The 19582-nt window shown below is 36.6% G+C and overlaps 1 long non-coding RNA gene across 1 annotated transcript in view; it reads left to right on the top strand.

The window, feature by feature from the left end:
* LOC116522249 overlaps window positions 1–19582 on the top strand; it is a 166039-nt gene that overhangs the window by 145215 nt on the left and 1242 nt on the right. Inside the window, exons 4-6 of the long non-coding RNA XR_004256957.1 lie at window positions 13374–13423; window positions 17578–17760; window positions 18303–18470. This is a non-coding gene — a long non-coding RNA (uncharacterized LOC116522249). The remainder of the gene's footprint in view (window positions 1–13373; window positions 13424–17577; window positions 17761–18302; window positions 18471–19582) is intronic.

Raw genomic sequence — 19582 nt, 5'->3', positions numbered from 1 at the left:
ACTGGCTCTTCAGCTTTGAAATAGAGATGAACACCACCCCCTAGAGTCGGGAATGACTAGCACATATGTGCAAGGGGAACCTTTACCTTTTATAGTATCATTTTCTTTTTCTTTTTTTAAAAAAGTGTTTCAGAACAACTGCAGGTCAACAATTACACCATGGATATTTAATCTTTTTCTGAGATTTTTGGAAAAGGATGAATGTCTTTACTTGGATCTTCAGTATCATCATTGTTTTGGGGAGTTTCAAGAGTCTGCTTGGGAAAACCTGCAGAGTAAATTTTTAAAGGAAGCTGACCAACCTCCCCCTATTTTATAAGTATTTTGACACACTAGAATCAGAGCTTATTATCCTATAAATGGAATGTATTCTTTAAAAAGTATTAGTTGATTTTTTTACCCTCTCTGCTGTAACCAAAACAGATTATCTAGATTTGCCAGATGCTCAGCATTTAATGGCAGGTATTTATTTTAACAGTTCACCTACTATACTCATGTGCAATTGAACATATCTCTCATCTACTGTTTGTGCCAACTCTGTCTCCAGCAATTATCCTGCTCTAGGACTGCATTGCTGACACTTGCCAACACAGTAAAATTTGCAGGTGGTAGCTATAAAGCATTGCTTCTTAGGCATCTCTGTATAAGGCACCCTATAGTGGTAACTGAATGTGATGGGCTCTAATATTGTTTGTAGTAAAGGCCATGGCAAACACATGGAAGAAGGACTGTTTCCATTTCCCATTGATCCAGATGACTGGCTGCACGTGTTTCATTTATACTGCTTTGTGTAAGGAATGGACAACAGTGGTGCCACATACAAATATTGATTTCAACACATCCAATAATATTAAGAAGCAGATTATTTTTAAAACAATGATCTTTTTGGTGCTGTCCAGGTGTGTAGACTCCAGGACCCAGAATTCCAAAGTAACATAAATTAAGTCTAAATCAGAGCCATAGTTACATGGGAGAGTGGAGAAGGATTGGTCAAACCCTCGGAATAGCATAGTAACATAGTACATACTGCTTTGAAATTCAAAAGATTAAATGGTTGTAGATTTTACTCCCATGCTGATTGTTAATTAAATATAGTACTGTCACCCTATCTTCATAATTAATTGTACCATGGAAGAGCCATGGTAGCGCAATGGTTAGAATGCAGTACTACAAGCTAACTCTGCCCACATCCAGGAATTGGATCCTTACCAGGCTCAAGGTTGACTCAGCCCTCCATCCTTCTGAAACCAGTAAAATGAGGATCCATATTGTTGGGAAAAATATGCTGATTTTGTAAAATGTTCAGAGTATGCTGTAAAGCACTACAGGGTGGTATATAAGACTAAGTGCTATTGCTATTTATACTTCTGTGAACAAGGGAATTTCAGTCATCTTGGCATAGAAGCAGCTGACAGACAATATGACCCAGTTGTCCACTACCAAGCACATCATATCCAAGGTTTGTTTTGGGTTATTTTATCTTCAGGAATGTCTTCATCTCTCTTTATATTGGAAACCTAACAATAATCTTGAAATTAGATGCTCTAGGAATGTTTGCAACTGGAAAAAAATAAATGGTGATTCTTTTACTTCCTGAAGCTGTATTTTCTTTGTAGCTACTGACAATTAATTCAAGTACACTAAATTGATTTGCAACTTTACAGAGAAACTTGATCTTCTCACCTAATTCTAACCCTAGAAAAGTGCCACCGGTAATATACATTGAGCCACATTTTGAATCTTATCTTAGACTACTGATATATTGTTGCACACCCTTTGTTTCACAAGCTTGTTCACTCCAGATCAATAGTCACCAAGTCATCCATGGATCACTGGTAGTCCATGAGAAATTTTTGGGGGTCCACAGAAAAATTATTTGCATTTTTTATATTGCACTAAAGGAGCTTCAAACTACGGCCCCTGGGACAGATATGTGCAATGAATGTGTTGTATCCAGCCAGGGTACTAGATCAGCCCCTGCAAACTCTGTTTCTTGAGGAGCATGCCCAAAGTTTTGCAAGCTGCTCGCTGGCCTCCTGTTTAATAGCTCCCTCTGTCACAGGAGATCAGGTGCCTCAGTGAGCAGCAAACAAAACTCCTGCTACCCAGGAGGAGAAGAGTGCGCCAGAGCCCAAATGCTGAGCCTCGCCAGCCTTGGAAGCCAGGAATCCTGCAGGCATCCTGGCCATATAAAAGCTGGGTTGTTTGCTCAACCCACCTGCTTACTCACTACACCTGGGCCTGCCAGGCATCATCTGCCCCAAATCAAGCAGCAGGGAGGGACCAGGCACAGCACCCTTCAGTGCCCACCTGCTCTGGCGAAGTGAAGTCTCCCACCCAGAGGCCTTGCAGAAGCAGAGACAGGCAGGAGGCTGAGAGATAGTGCTAGTCCGGGCACCCAGCACCCCAGTGTCAAACCAGGTTGATATCACTCTGCGTTGATCCAGCAGACAAAACAGAAAAGGGGGATGGAGAAAAACAGTCCAGTTGCCAAGGTATGCCAGAGTGGGAGGCCAGCGAACCAGAGAGCTTCTTCCCCATCTTCCCAGGAGCATGGGACTTCTCATGACTGGATCCTGAGCTCCCTTGCAGTTTGTTCTGCTGTTGAAGGATGGGCTGCAGCTGTGCCACCTTGGCCCATGCCAGCTCCTGGAGGTAGCCCATGCCAGGATTGCTACAGAGAGTCTCTCCCTTCAGAGTCTTTTTGTGAAGGTCAAATGGAAATTCCCACTTGGGGTCTGCTTTAGCCTCCTGGTGCAGGACTTTGAGTGAAGGCTGGAGGGAAGCGCCACTGGTGGCAAAGAGCCGGAAGGCCTTGTTCAGTGAAAGAGCATCATGGCCTAGAACTAGCTCACCATGTCAGCCTATGGATCCTCTGGGCACTGGTACCTGGTCCTGCCCTTCTGCACATCTTCCCTCTGTTTGGAAAGTCTATGCTCATAGTGCTCAGTGAGGTGCTTCTGCTGAGCCTCCTTCTTGGTCAGATCCAATTTGAACTGAGCCAGCTGTTTTCTGTTTCTTTCTCATGGTGGTTGCTTAGCTCCAACAACTGCTTCTTTCTGGGGCCCTATGGAGCCTGGATGGGGAGGGGAGGAGTGTCTGGGAGGGACGGGTGAGTAGAGGCCAACAAAGCACCACTTGAGGAGAGTGACATCCAGTTGCCCACGACCACCCAGCCGGTCATTAGGCAGATTATATTAGTGGTCCGTGGGATTTAAAATTATGAATTTAGTGGTCTCTGACCACTAAAAGATTGGTGACTTTTGCTCCATATGGATTGAATTTCAACATCCACAATATCACAATACCATCTAGTATGGTCTAACTACTGTACACCCCAAAGGCTAGCAAAATAAATTTTATATTAATGTCTAGCTTGCTGGCTGCTATATTAAAGTGGCAACCCACAATTCAAAAGTGCCAAGATGCATGTTGCAATTTCACAAATTACTTTAAAATTGTAATATTTTTCCAATGACTTTGCAACTCCAATAAAAGAGTAACCAAAGGCAAATACCCACATGGAACATCCATCAGAGTATGAAGAACTAATTAAATTTTATACAGGTATGCCATAATTGTATGTCATGCTTTAGGGTGAGATCTTGTGGTCATCTTTGGCAATCTTAGTAGAGCAGGGTGTCAAACTCAAAACTCATGGGCTGGATCTGGCCCATAGGGTGCTTAAATCTGGCCTGCAGGGCTGGCCTGGCAATAGCAAAGAACTGGCCCATGGTGCCTCTGGCATTCAAAACAAGGCACAGGGGGACTGCACAGTCCCCCTCCCCCATGGCCCATTTTCAGGCTAAATGGCCTCCTACAGCTCTGTGCCAGCCAAAACAGGGGGTGGTGATGCGCGCAATTCCCCATGGCCCAGGTATCTCTTCCAACTCTCCCCTGACCCTAACCCTAACCCTAACCCTTGAAGAAATCCAGTTTGACACTCCTGTAATAGAGAGAAGGGCTTGAACATAGGGTCTGTAGTCTAGAAGTTGAATGACTAATTTCAGTCTCTGGTTAACTAGTCAGATAAACACAATATTATATTGTAGTAATAGCTATCACACAATGCAACAGAGTATGTGATCATTGTTTCCTGGTCAGCATTGTTCATGATTACTTTTTACTTAGTGTTATTCTAGCATTCCATCTTAAAACTTAATTCAGGTGGAATATTTCCCCAGTTAATAGTGTAAACCCATAATAAAGAGAGATCTGTTTTGTGACTGAAAAAAAGGTTTAAGTTCTCAAGTTGCAATGCAAAAAGCAATGATAGTCCAGGGTACAATTTCAGGTACTTTAGAATCATTAAAATTACCATGATTTAACTGGTTTAACCAGTTTTTGGATTAGGCTACATATCATGTTTATTTACAGAAGGTTTTTTTTTCTAAAGTACTTCAGATAAAGTACTTGAGGCAATTAAATTATTTTTTTCATTTAATTATCTCAAGCTGAAAATTCATATTTGCATTCATAAGAAAATCAACGCTGCCTATTCCAGAACAATACTACTTATGGCATTTATGGCATAACTAGCTTGGAAAATGCATATACCTCTTGCCGGGGGGAGAAAATGATCAATGCTAAGCCTAATATTAACCAAAATTCTCCTACCTATTAAAGACCATGTGCAGATTCTACAGACAATTTGATTGGTTCTAACATAAAATAAATAACAGTATAGGTAGTCCTCGACTTACAACCATAATTTATGTTCCTAAATGAGACATCTGTTGTTAGCTTTGCCCCATTTTACGACCTTTATTTCTTTCCTAACCCTAACCCTCTTGCCACAGTTGTTAAGTGAATTACTGCTAAATTAAATTAGTTAATTAGTTAAATTAGTAAATTGATTCTTACTGGCTTCCCCATTGACTTTGCTTGTCAGAGGGTAACAAAAGGGGATCACATGATCCTTGGACACTGCAAGAATCATAAATATGAGTCAGTTGCCAATTTTGAATTCTGAATTTTGACCACATGTCCATGAGGATGCTACAATGGTTGTAAGTATGAAAAATGGTCATGTCACTTTTGCAGTAATTTTGCATGGTCACTAAATAAACTGTTGTAAGTTGAGGACTACCTATAATATAAAATGAAGAAACTAAAAAAATTGAAGCCTTAACATTTTATTCAAAATCTACAGCCAAAAACGACATACTGAAGCCTTTGGCAACATAATTTTACAATTAATTTAAATAATTTACCAGCACATGGTCAATAGATCTGAAAAAAATAATATGATTGCATTGATCATTTTAGCCCAGTAAGGTTTTTTTTTAAGTTCTGTCTTTATTGATGGAGAAAAGGGGCATTCAACCCTTTCAGCTGCTGCTTTATTACCTCTAAGGCAGGCTTCTCTAGCCAAGTGCCTTCCAACAAGCTTGTCCTTTGTAACATTTCTTGTTACCTTTTTCAAATGCAGCTTCTCAAATATTCCTTATAGTCAAAACACAGGTAGGTAATTTCATCTCTGAAACTATTTAATATTTGCCAAATTTTAAATGTGGAGAATAAATCAAAAGCTAATGTGAATACTAATCCTAATTTGAGTTGCAAAGTATGTCTAGGGTATCCAATGTTCCAAGATGGCTATGTTTTCTAGATGGCAAATGGCCATGAAATATTAACTCTTAAGATATGGAAATGTCATTTATTGTTTCTCCTGATAAAGGGTACATTAAACCATTTTATTTAACTATTTAATAACTCCATGCCTGCCCTTCAGAGAAACTTTTCATGACAGAATGCATTTATTTATATTTCTTTTTAGCATTTCATATGCTCCTCCTCAAAAAGAGACAGGGTGGCTCAGTGGCTACAACTCTGAGCTTGTAAATCAGAAAGGTCAGCAATTTGGCAGTTCGAATCCCTAGCGCCGTGTAACGGAGTGATCTACCATTACTTGTCTCACCTTCTGCCAATGTAGCAGTTCGAAAGCATGTTAAAATGCAAGTAGAAAAATAGGGACCACCAGGGTGGGAAGGTAACAGCATTCTGTGCGCCTTCAGTGTTTAGTTATCCCAGCCACATGACCATGGAGATGTCTTCAGACAGTGTTTGTTCTTTGGCTTTGAAATTGAGATGAGCACCACGCCCTAGAGTCAGGAACGACTAGCACATAGGTGGAGAGAAACCTATAACTTTATGCTCCTCGTTTATTTGATAACTAAGTCAAATATATACTGTAAATGGCTAGAGTGATTGCATAAATAAGCAGTACTGAGTCTGGATTTCACTCTGCTCACCAGAGTCTTACCAGTCATCAGTAGCAAGCAGGTGGAGTCAAGTGAGGCAAGATGACATGGTTTTAGCTCTGTCCCTTTTTTACAGGTATCAGTGTTGCTGCTCTTTAAAAAAAAAGACAGGTCTGGCATCATGACTTTCCATGTTGTCTGTTTTGACCCAGTTAAACATAGCTGCTAGTCCTAATCCATTCATTATAGGTAACCCTAACACCAGAGGTGGGTTTCTGCTGGTTTATCCTGGATTGGGCGAACCGGTAGTGGCGGTAGTAGGAGGCTCCGCCCACCTTCCTAGACACTTCTGCGCAATTTTCCTTTTAAAATATGGAAATGGTATAATAAATAAGGAAATAGTATAGTAAAAATGCATAAAGCTATATAACAGTAATTTTCTTATTAATGAATTGTTTTTTCACTAATTAGCAAAAAACAAGATAATTTTCAAAAAGCATGAAGGGAAATATGCAATATGAAAAATATTTTTACATTGTGCTAAGAAAAGACTGACTACACAAACACACACAAACACACATACAAACATATGTAGTCTTTATTCTTTATAAAGAAGCTCTCAATAGGCCACTATTTATAGTAAATAGAATGTAACATTCAGAATTTAGTGACCAATTATAAGCACTGTGAATTTGAATAAGACTATTCTAAAGAATATTTGACAATAAAAAGACATTCCTAATAGCTAGTTGAACAAAATATCTATTGTGGAGTGTTTACATAATTGTTGATTTCAATGTATCAAGTGGATTTGCATGAAAATGTGAACTAAACAAATGTGCTATGTTCCTACTCTAAAACTTATTATGATGTCCATTTTCCTGCTTTCCGCTTTGGTTGTATTGAAACCAGAAAATTCATAATGTTCTTCATCACTTTAACATAGCATACTTTTAATATAAAAAATAAAACATTAAATATATAAGATTGCCAATGCACTGTATCCCTAAAGGCAGTCATGAGGCAAAGGTGGGTGTTTTTTTTTTTTTTGATTCCAGGAGATTATTTGATAGAAGCACGAGGATATAGCTAGCTGCTTAGTATATAACTTTGGAAATGTATGAACATTTTTCATTATGCGTAATTCTTCTATGTGCTTTCTTATATCATTGCAATTATCATTGACTTTAATAGCTATCTGAAATAATTATTACACATCACTTCCCTGGTTAGTGAACTCTTCTTCAGAATGGCTTTTTCCTAAATCCTCTTAAAAGAAGAAAGTAGATGTTCTGGTGTAAGGTTCTGTCTCAAATCATCTTGTTTCAAATATCTTCCTGAAGCTATTGCATCTATATTTATCTATCCAGACCATGAAGTATAGTTCAATGAATAACTAGCAGATGATTACATTTATGAGTGAAGACTTCTCATAGCAGACAGCTACTTCCTATAGGTGACAAGCAATCTTCTGCCAGGTCTTCACCTGACTAGTCAACTTGGGACATGATCACAAGAGTCGGAGACTGATGAAATTATCCTGTCCAGTATCAAACACAAAGTGGTTGTAAATCAGTTGTGACTGTAGCAGCAGGGGCACAGCTCATTCTTTAGGCTTTACTGACAGCTTTTTCACTTAGTAACTACGTTAGGAATCCCAATAATGTCATTAAGTTTTTCTTTAAAGAGTTGCCTTCGATTTCTCCATTATTGTTTTCCAGAAGCATTGAACTCTACTTTAACAATGAAAGAAAGACCTAGAAGGAGGGGGGGGGGGAAGATTACACTGCCTAACTGAAATATGTATCCTACACAATAAAATACTGATAGAGAATCCATAAAAATCAGTTTTAGTAATAATGATATATAAAATGTTTTTTTAATATTGTTGAACCTTTAATTCTGTGCAGTTATTATATTTACGTTGCTCATCACTCAAGAAGAAAAAAGTAGGCATCAGATATTTTAAAATCTTATTGTCTAGAAGAATAGACACATATTTTTTATTTATATTCCATTCTTATTTTACAAATACTCAAGATGGCAAACGTGTCCAATGCACTTTCCTCTTCCTATTTTCCCACAACAACGCTGTGGATTGGAAAAGAGTGACTGGTCTAACGTCACCCAGCTTCCATGGTTAAGGCAAGTTTTGAACTCATGGTCTCCCACTTTTTAGCCTAGCCTTAACCATTAGACTAAACTGGGTATTATTAGATGAATCATAGATATATTGTAGTAGAAGAACCAAGAATTTTGTGGAAATTTATAATAAATAACACATAAACTTTCATTCAATAAACTTTCATTCAATAGATTTGGATAGAACAATACTAGAAAGTTTATATATCTAATCTTTTAAGATGTTTATATATTTTATACATAGAATTAAAACATTGCAGGTATTTTTATTTCTACTGACAGTGCATGATATAGCGCATGGTAGCTTCTAGATGATTTTGACTGATTTTAAAAAGCTAAGCAAGTAGTATTGGATGGAACTTCAACAGGAATACAAGGCTGTAGATAAGACTGGAAAGTTAAAAAAAAGACTCTGGAAGTGGCAATTCATCAAGAAAACAACAGAAATATCCATGTAATTATTGAATATAACACTTGTAGAGAGCTTTACCTTTATGGATGATATCATTAAAATTATACAATTGTTTTCTTCATGGAATCATTAAATTACTTCCTACAGTTTGAAATCATTGTAATAATAATATCAGAATCAATATAATTATTTTGTAATATTATGTAATATGTGAAAGCTTACAGAGTAACAAAAACACAAAAAATAGTTATTTGTTTGATATATACATGCATCACAGATGTATCATGGGCCAGATACATCATGTACAGGCCACACCTGCCTTTGCTCTGCAAAGACAAAAAACATTGTGCTACATCACATGACATCACATGACACAATTGAGTTTGACATCCATGGTGTATAAAATTCTTGTATAAAGTACTTACGTGTGTATGAATGAACTGTGTTATCTATTTATGATATTTACATTTTGCTAACCTGGATTTTTACATGTTATAGCAAATGACAAAGACTTTAATGGTTTTTAAATTTTAATTTTAAATAATTTGGTTAATTGTGGTCCAGCTTTATATAACAAGGTATCCACATATAAAAATACATTTTCTCACTGCTCCCTTCATATAACCATATTGAATTGATTCAACCTATTTATAACACATATATACACACACACACACACACAAAACCACCCTCAATAAGAACTCTTGCAAAATGACATCAGATACATACAACAGGGAAAAATTCTGAAGTCAACAGCTTCATATTTTATAAATTTGGCTTCTATGTAAACTAAAAAAAATGCAGACTATAATTCATTGATGCAGTATTTATGCTGAAACCCCATAATCTAGAATTGATCAGAATTGTTTGCTGTTGGATAGGACATCACCATTTATTCGACCAAACTGAAAATAATACACTACATGTTTCCCTCACCCAGCAGATTGTTAGATGCTATATCTGCTAATATACTGGTAATTCTATCAAAATTACAAATTACTTAATTATATTCCACACTAAATGTTGAATTTATTAATTAAGATACTGACAAATTATGGAAACTATACTGAAAAATTATGGAATTATATTTCAATTCTGCTTTTACAAAATCATAGAGTAAAAAAATTCTACTTAGGCAAGTGAGTTCAAACCTCTCAATAGGCAACCAAGAAGTCTATAGCACCCACTCAGAAATTGATCATTTCACTCCTTCTTTTCAGATAAAACTATCACTCTTAATTTATAACAGTGACTTGACCTTTTTTAACTTGGATATATACAATACAATGCACTTTATCTTGATCCTGAGCAATCAGTTAACTCTAGAATTATATTATCTCGCTCTTCACCAAGCTATTGAAAAGTTCTATCTAAGACTTAGAATAACTTTATTATCACTTTAAATGTACACTAATTGGCATATTTTAAATGTACACTAATTGGCATATTTTCATTGCATACGGCTCTTAAAGGGTCACCACCTCCAACATATACTACATAAACATGATCAATCAATCAATCAATCAACATACCAGTGGTGGGTTTCAATTTTTTTTAGAACCTCTTCTGTAGGTGTGGCCTGCTTTGTGGAAGTTGTTTTTTGGCCATGTGACTGGGTGGGAGTGGCTTGCAGGCCATGTGACCAGGTGGCAGTGGCTTGCCAGCCATGTGACTGGGTGGGTGTGGCCAACATGTAAAATGTGGTGAAACTCACTTAACAATGCTCTTGCTTAGTAACCAAAATGTTGGCTCAGAAACTCTGGCATTTGAAGAACGCAAGTCTTAAAGCTGTCAACAGACCTATCAGCCTGACCTCAATACCCAGAAAGATTCTGGAAAAAATAATCAAGCAACGAATTAGTGAACACCTAGAAGTAAACAAAGTAATAGCCAAAAGCCAACATGGGTTTGTCAAAAACAGATCATGCCAGACTAATCTTATTGCATTCTTTGATAATGTAACAAAATTAGTGGACCAGAGGAATGCCGTCAATATAGTTTACTTGGACTTTAGTAAGGCATTTTGATAAGGTAGACCATAATCTACTACTAGATAAAGTAGAAGAATTTGGGTTAGACAGCATCACCACCAGATGGATTCGTAACTGGCTGACCAACCGCACTCAATGTGTAGTCCTCAATGGAACTGCATCTACATGGAGGGAAGTATGCAGTGGAGTACCACAAGGCTCTGTTTTAGGCCCAGTACTCTTCAACATTTTCATCAATGATTTGGATGAGGGAATAAATGGGGAACTCATCAAATTTGCAGGTGACACCAAGATGGCAGGAATAGCCAACACTCCAGAAGATAGGCTCAAGATACAGAAGAATTATGACAAACTTGAATTTTGGGCACTATCTAATAAAATGAAATTCAATGGTGAAAAGAGTAAGGTTCTACATTTAGGCAACAAAAACGAAATGCACAGGTACAGTATGGGTGGTACCTTGCTCAGTAGTAGTAACTGTGAAAGGGATCTTGGAGTCCTAGTGGACAACCATTTAAATATGAGCCAGCAGTGAGCAGCAGCTGCCAAAAAAGCCAACACAGTTCTAGGCTGCATAAACAGATGGATAGAATCAAGATCACGTGAAGTGTTAATACCACTTTATAATGCCTTGGTAAGGCCACACTTGGAATACTGCATTCAGTTTTGGTCACCACGATGTAGAAAAGATGTGGAAACCCTGGAAAGAGTGCAGAGAAGAGCAACAAAGATGATTAGGGAACTGGAAACTAAAACATACGAAGAACGGTTGCAGTAACTGGGTATGTTTAGTTTAAGAGAAAGAAAGACTAGGGGAGACATGATAGCAGTGTTCCAATATCTCAGGGGTTGCCACAAAGAAGAGGGAGTCAAACTATTCCCCAAGGCACCTGAAGGTAGAACAAGAAGATTAGTGGAAACTAATCAAGGAGAGAAGCAACTTAGAACTAAGGAGAAATTTCCTGACAGTTAGAACAATTAATCAGTGGAACAGCTTGCCTCCAGAAGTTATGAATGCCCCAACACTGCAAGTGTTTAAGAAGATGTTGGATAGCCATCTGCCTGAAACGGTATATGGTTTCCTGCCTAGGCAGAGGGTTGGACTAGAAGACCTCCAAGGTCCTTCCAACTCTGCTATTGTATTGTATTAAGTTACAAGACCCTTGCACCCCTAACCCTTTAGAAAAAAACCCTCAGGGGTGTTCAAACTTGACAGCTTTAAGACTTGTGGACTTCAATTCCCAGAATTCCTCCTCCAGTTATATTGGCTCAGGAACTGTGGCATTGAAGTGTGCAAGTCTTAAAGCTGTCAAGTTACAAGACCCTTGCACCCCTAACTTTTTAGAAAAAAACCCCAGGGGTGTTCAAACTTGACAGCTTTAAGACTTGTGGACTTCAACTCCCAGAATTCCTCCTCTCGTTCTTCATCTTGATGATGTGCGGATGGGCGGGGGGGAGGGAGCTGGAACCGGTTTTAAACGGCACTGTAGATTTGTGGAACCTCTTCTATAGAAGAGGTTAGAACTGGCAGGAACCCGCCCCTGCCACATATATGACACAGAAAAACAACATAATCTAGTTTGGATGTATACATGTACATGGTGAGAAAAACAAATCTTGTGAGTTTACCAGACAGATGGCATAGGCAACATAGCTGTAGTTTTGCTAGAAATACTTCAAATCCTCCTCCTAGACAGGAGCAATAGAAACAGACTGTGAAGTGATTGTGTAGGGTCTCTAACAATGCTTTGAGCTCTAAGCACATAGCGCTTATGAGCAGTATCCTGAGTAATGGTATCCTGAATAATAGGAAGTAAGCTTCCGATAATCTCAGCTGTGTTTATCAGTCTCTATATGGACTTTTTATCTGAGGCACTGATACCAACAAACCAAACAGTGATACAATTTGTTAAAACGCTTTCAATTGTGCCTCTGTTAAAAGTGGCTAAGACAGAAGGAGAAAATGTGCTCTCCTCAGCCAATGCAGGAAATACCTGTTGCTTTATTTCTGGGATATATCTTTGAAATTTATATTTTAAAAAACTCTCTCATGTGGTAACAATTAACAAGATTATTTTGTGGACAGCTTCTTGGTGATCTAATAGGTGTCCATCATCATTATTCACACAGTCTGGGAATTGCTCAGCAGCATCTGAAATGGTATAAGTTGTGAATTTCTATCCTAAGAAATATTCTAATCTCACGTTCTAGCTCCCAAACTTGCAAGAAAAACTGTACAAAAATATGCACAATATTCAGCCAATTGATTTAGACCAAGATGACATTTTACACTATCAAATCTGAGAACTGGAGATATTTTGCTTAAAATGTAATATTCATGTAAATTTTGTAAAAAAAATATTATTTCTTCCAGTGTTCTTATAATGAACACATAACAAGATGAATTTGGCTAAATATTCTTTAATGAAAATTAAATTTTACATTTTTGAGATACCTTGTACTTCATTATTATTCTTTAAACTCAATCTGTTTTAATATACAAACCAGAGAAGGGAATTCTCTTTTAATGATAGCTATTTTAAAGTAAACTGAACAATCCTTTGCGTTACTAAGAAATATGTTCTCTGGCACTTTACTGATGGCTATTTTTGTGTCTCTCTGCAGTGCTCCCTTAGTGCCTGCTCTTTAATTATCCTGCACTTTGTTCCAGGAAGGTATGTTGTGGCTTCTTGCCAATACTGGCTAAAATTCTTCTTGTCACTAGCATGTCTAACAGCATGTAAGGAGCGATATCCCAATTAGATCTGTATGCATTAGACACCTGATATAGCAGATTAATTTGTTCTAAAATGAATCAGTAGGAGCTATAATAGATAAGATTCCCAAGAATTTTTGATATTATATAAAGCACTGCTTGAGTGAACTGAACTTTTTGATTCATCTGTAATGTTCAAAACAGAATTTTCATATAATAATAGGATAAGACGGAGTAGGGCTGAGTGTCGTTGGGCACATAAACCATATGAATGTTATTCTGATAGTACAAAATCCTTAGTTCAAATCAGATATGGTATTCAGCAGGTTCTGACCAGTTCTGGAGAACTGGTAGAGGAAATTTTGAGTAGTTCCGAGAACCGGTAAATACCACCTCTGACTGGCCCCGGCCCCATTTATTCTTTGCTTCGCAAGTCCCAGCTGATTGGGAGGGAATGGGGATTTTGAAGTGACCTTCCCCTAGAGTGGGGAGGGAATGGATATTTTACAGTATCCTTGCCCTGTCATGCCCACATTACCGGTTGTAAAAAAAAAATTGAATCCCACTATTAGTACAAATCCAGCCGGAACTGGGAAAAGAGTCTTTTGAATTATGTCTCACAAATGTCTGAAATACTTCTGTACTGAAAGATAAAGTGCATTTAATTGTATACTGACAGCATTTTCCTGCAGATGACATGAAAAGAAGGCATCGTTGACAAACAACCATGAGTTGTTGCTGGTTTGGAGGTTATGAACAGGCCATGGCAAAGTTTATGAAAAGATTTTGAACATGAAATCTCAAATTAAATTAGCAAAATTTCTACGAGGAATGAGTTGGAAAATCATAATAATTGTTCTAAATCCAGATACCATAAGCAGCATATAGTTCACAAGCACTGCAGAAACAGTTGATCAAGAACAGAACATTTCATATCATTCTTGCTAACTAATCTCCTGGATTAGTTAGGTTACAAGGTTTATTTTATAAGTTGTCATATCTAAATGATGGACTATGCAGTATTCAGGTGTCACCAGAGAAAATTACCATTATCCAAAATGGTGCATTTCATTTGGTTTGGGAACATGATGAAATTTATTATGGACTATCAGAAGTTGCATGTAATGTAACATAATATGTATTATATTGCCTATAATATAATATAACATCATATAGTTTATGAGGAGCTATGTAATATTAGTCTATTTGTCTTGTGTCAGAAATGCAGAAATGAAAAAAGGGGAAATTATGAATTTAAATTTAGATTAAAAATTTCAATAAAAGCATGCTGGGCCACATTGATGGCATGGATATTTCCCACCAGCAAGTCATTCTGAATGCATGTTGGTTCCAGGGGACATGTAAAAGATGGATAATTATTTGAATAGTGCCATATTCACGGTAAATAACATTGTCCTCTGGGAGAAAACACTATTTTTTCATGTGGTCTTTAGTTCTAAGCAGTCCCAGCACCAGTGTGCAGTCTATTTAAGCATCTCCAAATCAGTCCACTTATAGTCTCAATCATAGATAGGAAAGCATAAAATCAGGCTTTAGGACATCTACCATAAAGATGCTACTACTTCACTTTATGTAATTTTGTGTGTTTGTATTTGGAGTCTGGTGGAGTGGGGAACCAGAACAAGTTGAAAGGAGCAGGAACCAAAGGAGGTTCTCTTCATCAAGATATTGGTGGGAGGAGTTCAGATTTTTATCACCACTTCAAAAGGATAAGGATTCTTTTTGTACAATATTTCTGATATTGATTAAAGTTTAACATATGTATGACTAGTCAATAATCCTTCCAATACCTAATTCTATTCAAAATGTATTTCCTCTATTTACATCAGACATATAAAAGAGTAAAAAAAAATAATCTCCAGCACTATTCTCCAAATTCAGTTCAAGCTTTCCCAGATCTTCCATAATTTCATTTAATTTGTCCCTGGGTCATAAATCTTCTTTCTCTTTTATTTGTTCAATTATCAAATATTCCATGGTTCAATACAAGATATCCTAAGAATCACTTTTATGAAATGTATCTTAGATTTTCATTTCTGTATTGTAACACTGAATATGAGGAAGATAAATATTAGACAGCACTAGATATCTTTTATGTTTGCTGGCTGCATATAACATGTCCTCCTTGTTTGTGCAATGCAAGTATATATAAGCCTTAGTTTATGAAATCATCTGCACTACAGTAAAATGTTCCCTAATAAAATAGCACAGATGAAGTGTAAGATTTGGCACTGTTTCAGTTTCTAGAACTCAAGTAAAACTGATCAGTTTTCTGAAAAATTAGACATTTTGACCTGTCCTATGAAAATATCCTTAGAATCAGATTATAGAATTAGAGAGTTGGAAGAAATACTAATGACACAGAGTCGAATCCTTTGCTCAGAGCATGAATCCAAATGAAAGCATATCTGACAGATGGCTATTAATTCTCTGCTCAGACACATGTGAATAAGGGCTCATCACTTCTCTTAGCAAGTGGCTCCACAGCTGAACTGCTTCTACCAGATGTATTTTTTTTCTTAACATTCAGCTATAATCTGCTTTCCTGTAATTTAAAACCACTATTTCATTACCTATGTTCTGCATTAACAGAGAATATATTCTGAACTTTTTTTTGTTCAACATTCCATCCGTGTCCTTAAAAGTTTATTTTCTTAAAACTACCCAATTTTCCCATCCTCTCTTTGTAAGACTTATTTTCAAGTTCCTTGATCATTGTCAGTGCCCTTCTTTGCATTTATTCCAGTGACTGTTTTAGAAATGTGTTGTCAGAATTGAAAAGGCCATGAGATATTCAGAATATAATAGACTCATACTTAGTTTGCATTGACTCATACTAAGTAAATCAAATTTACTTCCTCTTTCTTTTTACAAGTGCTTCCATGAAGCATGATATTCCCCATGTTATATCTGGTTTTTTTATTTCTTTTTACTGATTAAAGAACTCAGCATTTGTTTGCTGCTTTTCTCCTTCTTCCAAAGGTTTATCACCAGCACTAAAACAACTCTAGCCTCAGGCAACAGATAGTCAGTGCAGGTGTGAGAAACCTTCTTTCCTCATAGGACATGGCATTTGTTTGCAATGTTGTTGATGTCCTATTGCTGATAGCAGAAGAAAAGCAGTAAAAGATGGATGAAAAGTTACTATTCTTATTTTTTCACACCAACCCTGCAAAAAATCTCTAGATCAGTGGTTCCCAATGGGGGGTCCATTCCCCCCAGGGGGTCAATTTGATTTTTAATGGGGGGGGATTTGAACCTTTTTTAACCAGGTTAATGACCTTTTAGGCTTCCTCCACATGAGTAGAGTTCACTCTTTGAGTAAAGTAAGAATTACATGTGGAGTGGGGGCATCAGGATTGTAGAGATGCTTAGATGGGACATGGCCAAACAGAGGTTTGGAACCACTGCTCTAGATGGATGGATGGATTTGCACAAACAGCTCCCAAGTTAGCAACCAAATTAGCCATCTTCAAAACCAGAAAAATTGTTCACTCCTGCACTGAAGCTGTTGCATTTAAAAAAAAAACCCACCCTAGATCTTGTGACTTATTTTCTTCAACATAAACAACTGTGGGAATTTGGTTTCACTTAAATTTCATTTTATTTTCTGGATGTTACTCCAATATGGAAAACACTATTAGACTCAAAATTCCAATAGATGATTTTCTGCCAATTGCACATCAAAGGGTAAAACAAATACATGGGTGAAAATTCATCAAACTTGTGATGATTCACCTTTATCAGATTTCATTTATCCCTTTGGGCATATTTCTGCTATAGAATTTATGGCATATAAACACTATCTAGAAATGGACTTTTGATAAAATTGTTCAAGGATTCTTGTACAGTAAATCCTAATCCTAGCACATGCAGCAAGATGTTTTACTTTTTTATGTTATAAATAATGTATGCTGAATCTTATAATAAATGTATACAAAAAAGGTTGTTATGTGTGGTTTAAAAATGGTGATATTGTGTGTAATTTTGATCATAGTAACAGCTATATAAAAGTGAGGGTGTTAATGGTGATGCTTGTTTTTACTTGAAATTTCTAATACTTAATTGTACTTAAATTTCATTGCTTTTTAGATCTAAATATCCATGCTGTCCAAGGAATATCCTACTTTACTTGAGAACTCAATAATGGCAATGTTAGTGCTTCAATATCCTCTAAACTTTATTGTGTGCATTCATATGAAGATATTTCTCCACAATCATACCCAGGAAAAAATGCAGGATAGATCTGTCACCTTCCTATGAACCCACAGTCAAGTAAGTGTTAAATGCAGACACCTTCAATATATAGTTTTATATATCATAGGATCAAGGTCAAGAGTTGGCTTCATCAAATGAAAGTTCAGTATAATTTGGTTGACTTGGTTCCCCTCCCCTCTCCTTTGGCAATGCAGTAAGATCTGTGAGTGGTCTTTAATTACTAGCTTATCAGATGTTTGGAAAATATTACAATCATCTATCATCAAGTCATGCAAGATGTTTACATTAAATCATAATTTAAAAATAGATCAATGATAGATAGATAGATAGATAGATAGATAGATAGATAGATAGATAGATAGATAGATAGATAGATAGACAGACAGACAGACAGACAGACAGACAGACAGACTATATATATTGTCATAAGTATCATAAGAGACTATTTGGCTGTGATTTCTTTTTAAGACTCTGACATTGAAAAATGAAATTCAAAGCATAGTCAGCACTGCAAAGAACCCATGAAAATATATGTGTGGATTGCATTTATTACTATGCATTTGCGTAACTCTTTTTAATGGTTATCTTATCTCTTCTAGTTCATACAATGGAGCACAATGGCTTAGCAGTTAAATCAGCTAGAAAGCTGACGGCCCAGGTTCAAGACCTAAGCACTGCACAATGGAGTTCCTGTCCCAGCTCCTATTCACCAAGCAGTTTGAAAGCATGGAAATACAAGTAGATAAATTGGCACCACTGGTGGGAAGGTAACAGTATTCCACACATCTTGGCATATAGTCATGCTGGCCACATGACCACAGAAATGTCCTTGGACAATGCTGCTTCCTCAGCTAAAAATGGAGATGAGCATCACCTCATAGAGTCAGACACAACTGGCCAGGAAAAATCTTTACCTTTATATTCATATAATGAATCCTGTAGGCAATGTATGTTTGTCTGTCACTTAAAAAAAAAGAACTATCATTACATAATTTGTGATCTTTCATAATGGGGTGACTATTATATAGTTACATAATATCCTTAGCAACATAAAAAACTTTCAAATGCAGACAAGAAAGACAACATCCAATATTCAATTATGACAAACTTCACACAAACCTTACTGTCATGTTTTTATTGAAGAATGTATTACAAGTCAAGCCATTGGTGTATAAAATGAGAGCAAATGCCTCTCTCTACTAGCACTGAAGATATTCCCTAGTTTGGTAATGAAATGTCTGCAAGAAAACAACCAAGCTCAGACAGTACCAAGGACTCCACAATTCAACCCTGAGTGTAAAATAGCCTCTTCTATCTGTAAAATAACTTTACCACCAGTTCCAATATAATTTCATTTTTTTTAAAAATGCCACAGATTTTAGAATTGGATCACAGAATATAGAACAAACCTTTGATATTTTTTGACTAGGTAATATATGAAATTATATCATATCATAAAAATATACACATTTTGTACTCATTCTGGTTAGGAACAACTTTCCTTTAACTTGACTTGGTTAATATTGTTATTAAATATATCAATTGGAGAAAAGTATGTTAGGAGTTAGGAGTTGGAACTCAGAGAATAATACATAACAAGTTAAGAATCAGAATTAAAAAAAAACAGAGACAGAGGAGATGACAAAAATTCTTGAGATTTCTACAGAAGTCATGTGCCATTTCTTTGAAAGCTGCTTGGTGAAGTATTAAACTTGTCTTGAATGAGGCCATGAGGAGAAAATTATGGTTGTTATATGAATCCTACCCTTAAAGTAGTCTGAGCAATATAACTGCTAGGAAAAAAAAATGATCATAAAAGAAGGAAATAAAATCTTTCAATATTTGATTCCTATTCTGACCTAAACAAAAATTTAAAAAA

This window comes from Thamnophis elegans, chromosome Z, assembly GCF_009769535.1.
Source record: "Thamnophis elegans isolate rThaEle1 chromosome Z, rThaEle1.pri, whole genome shotgun sequence".
NCBI classification, from domain to species: Eukaryota; Metazoa; Chordata; class Lepidosauria; order Squamata; family Colubridae; genus Thamnophis; species Thamnophis elegans.
The sequence above is the reverse complement of the archived record's forward strand: the minus strand, read 5'-3'. Positions and strand labels throughout refer to the sequence as shown.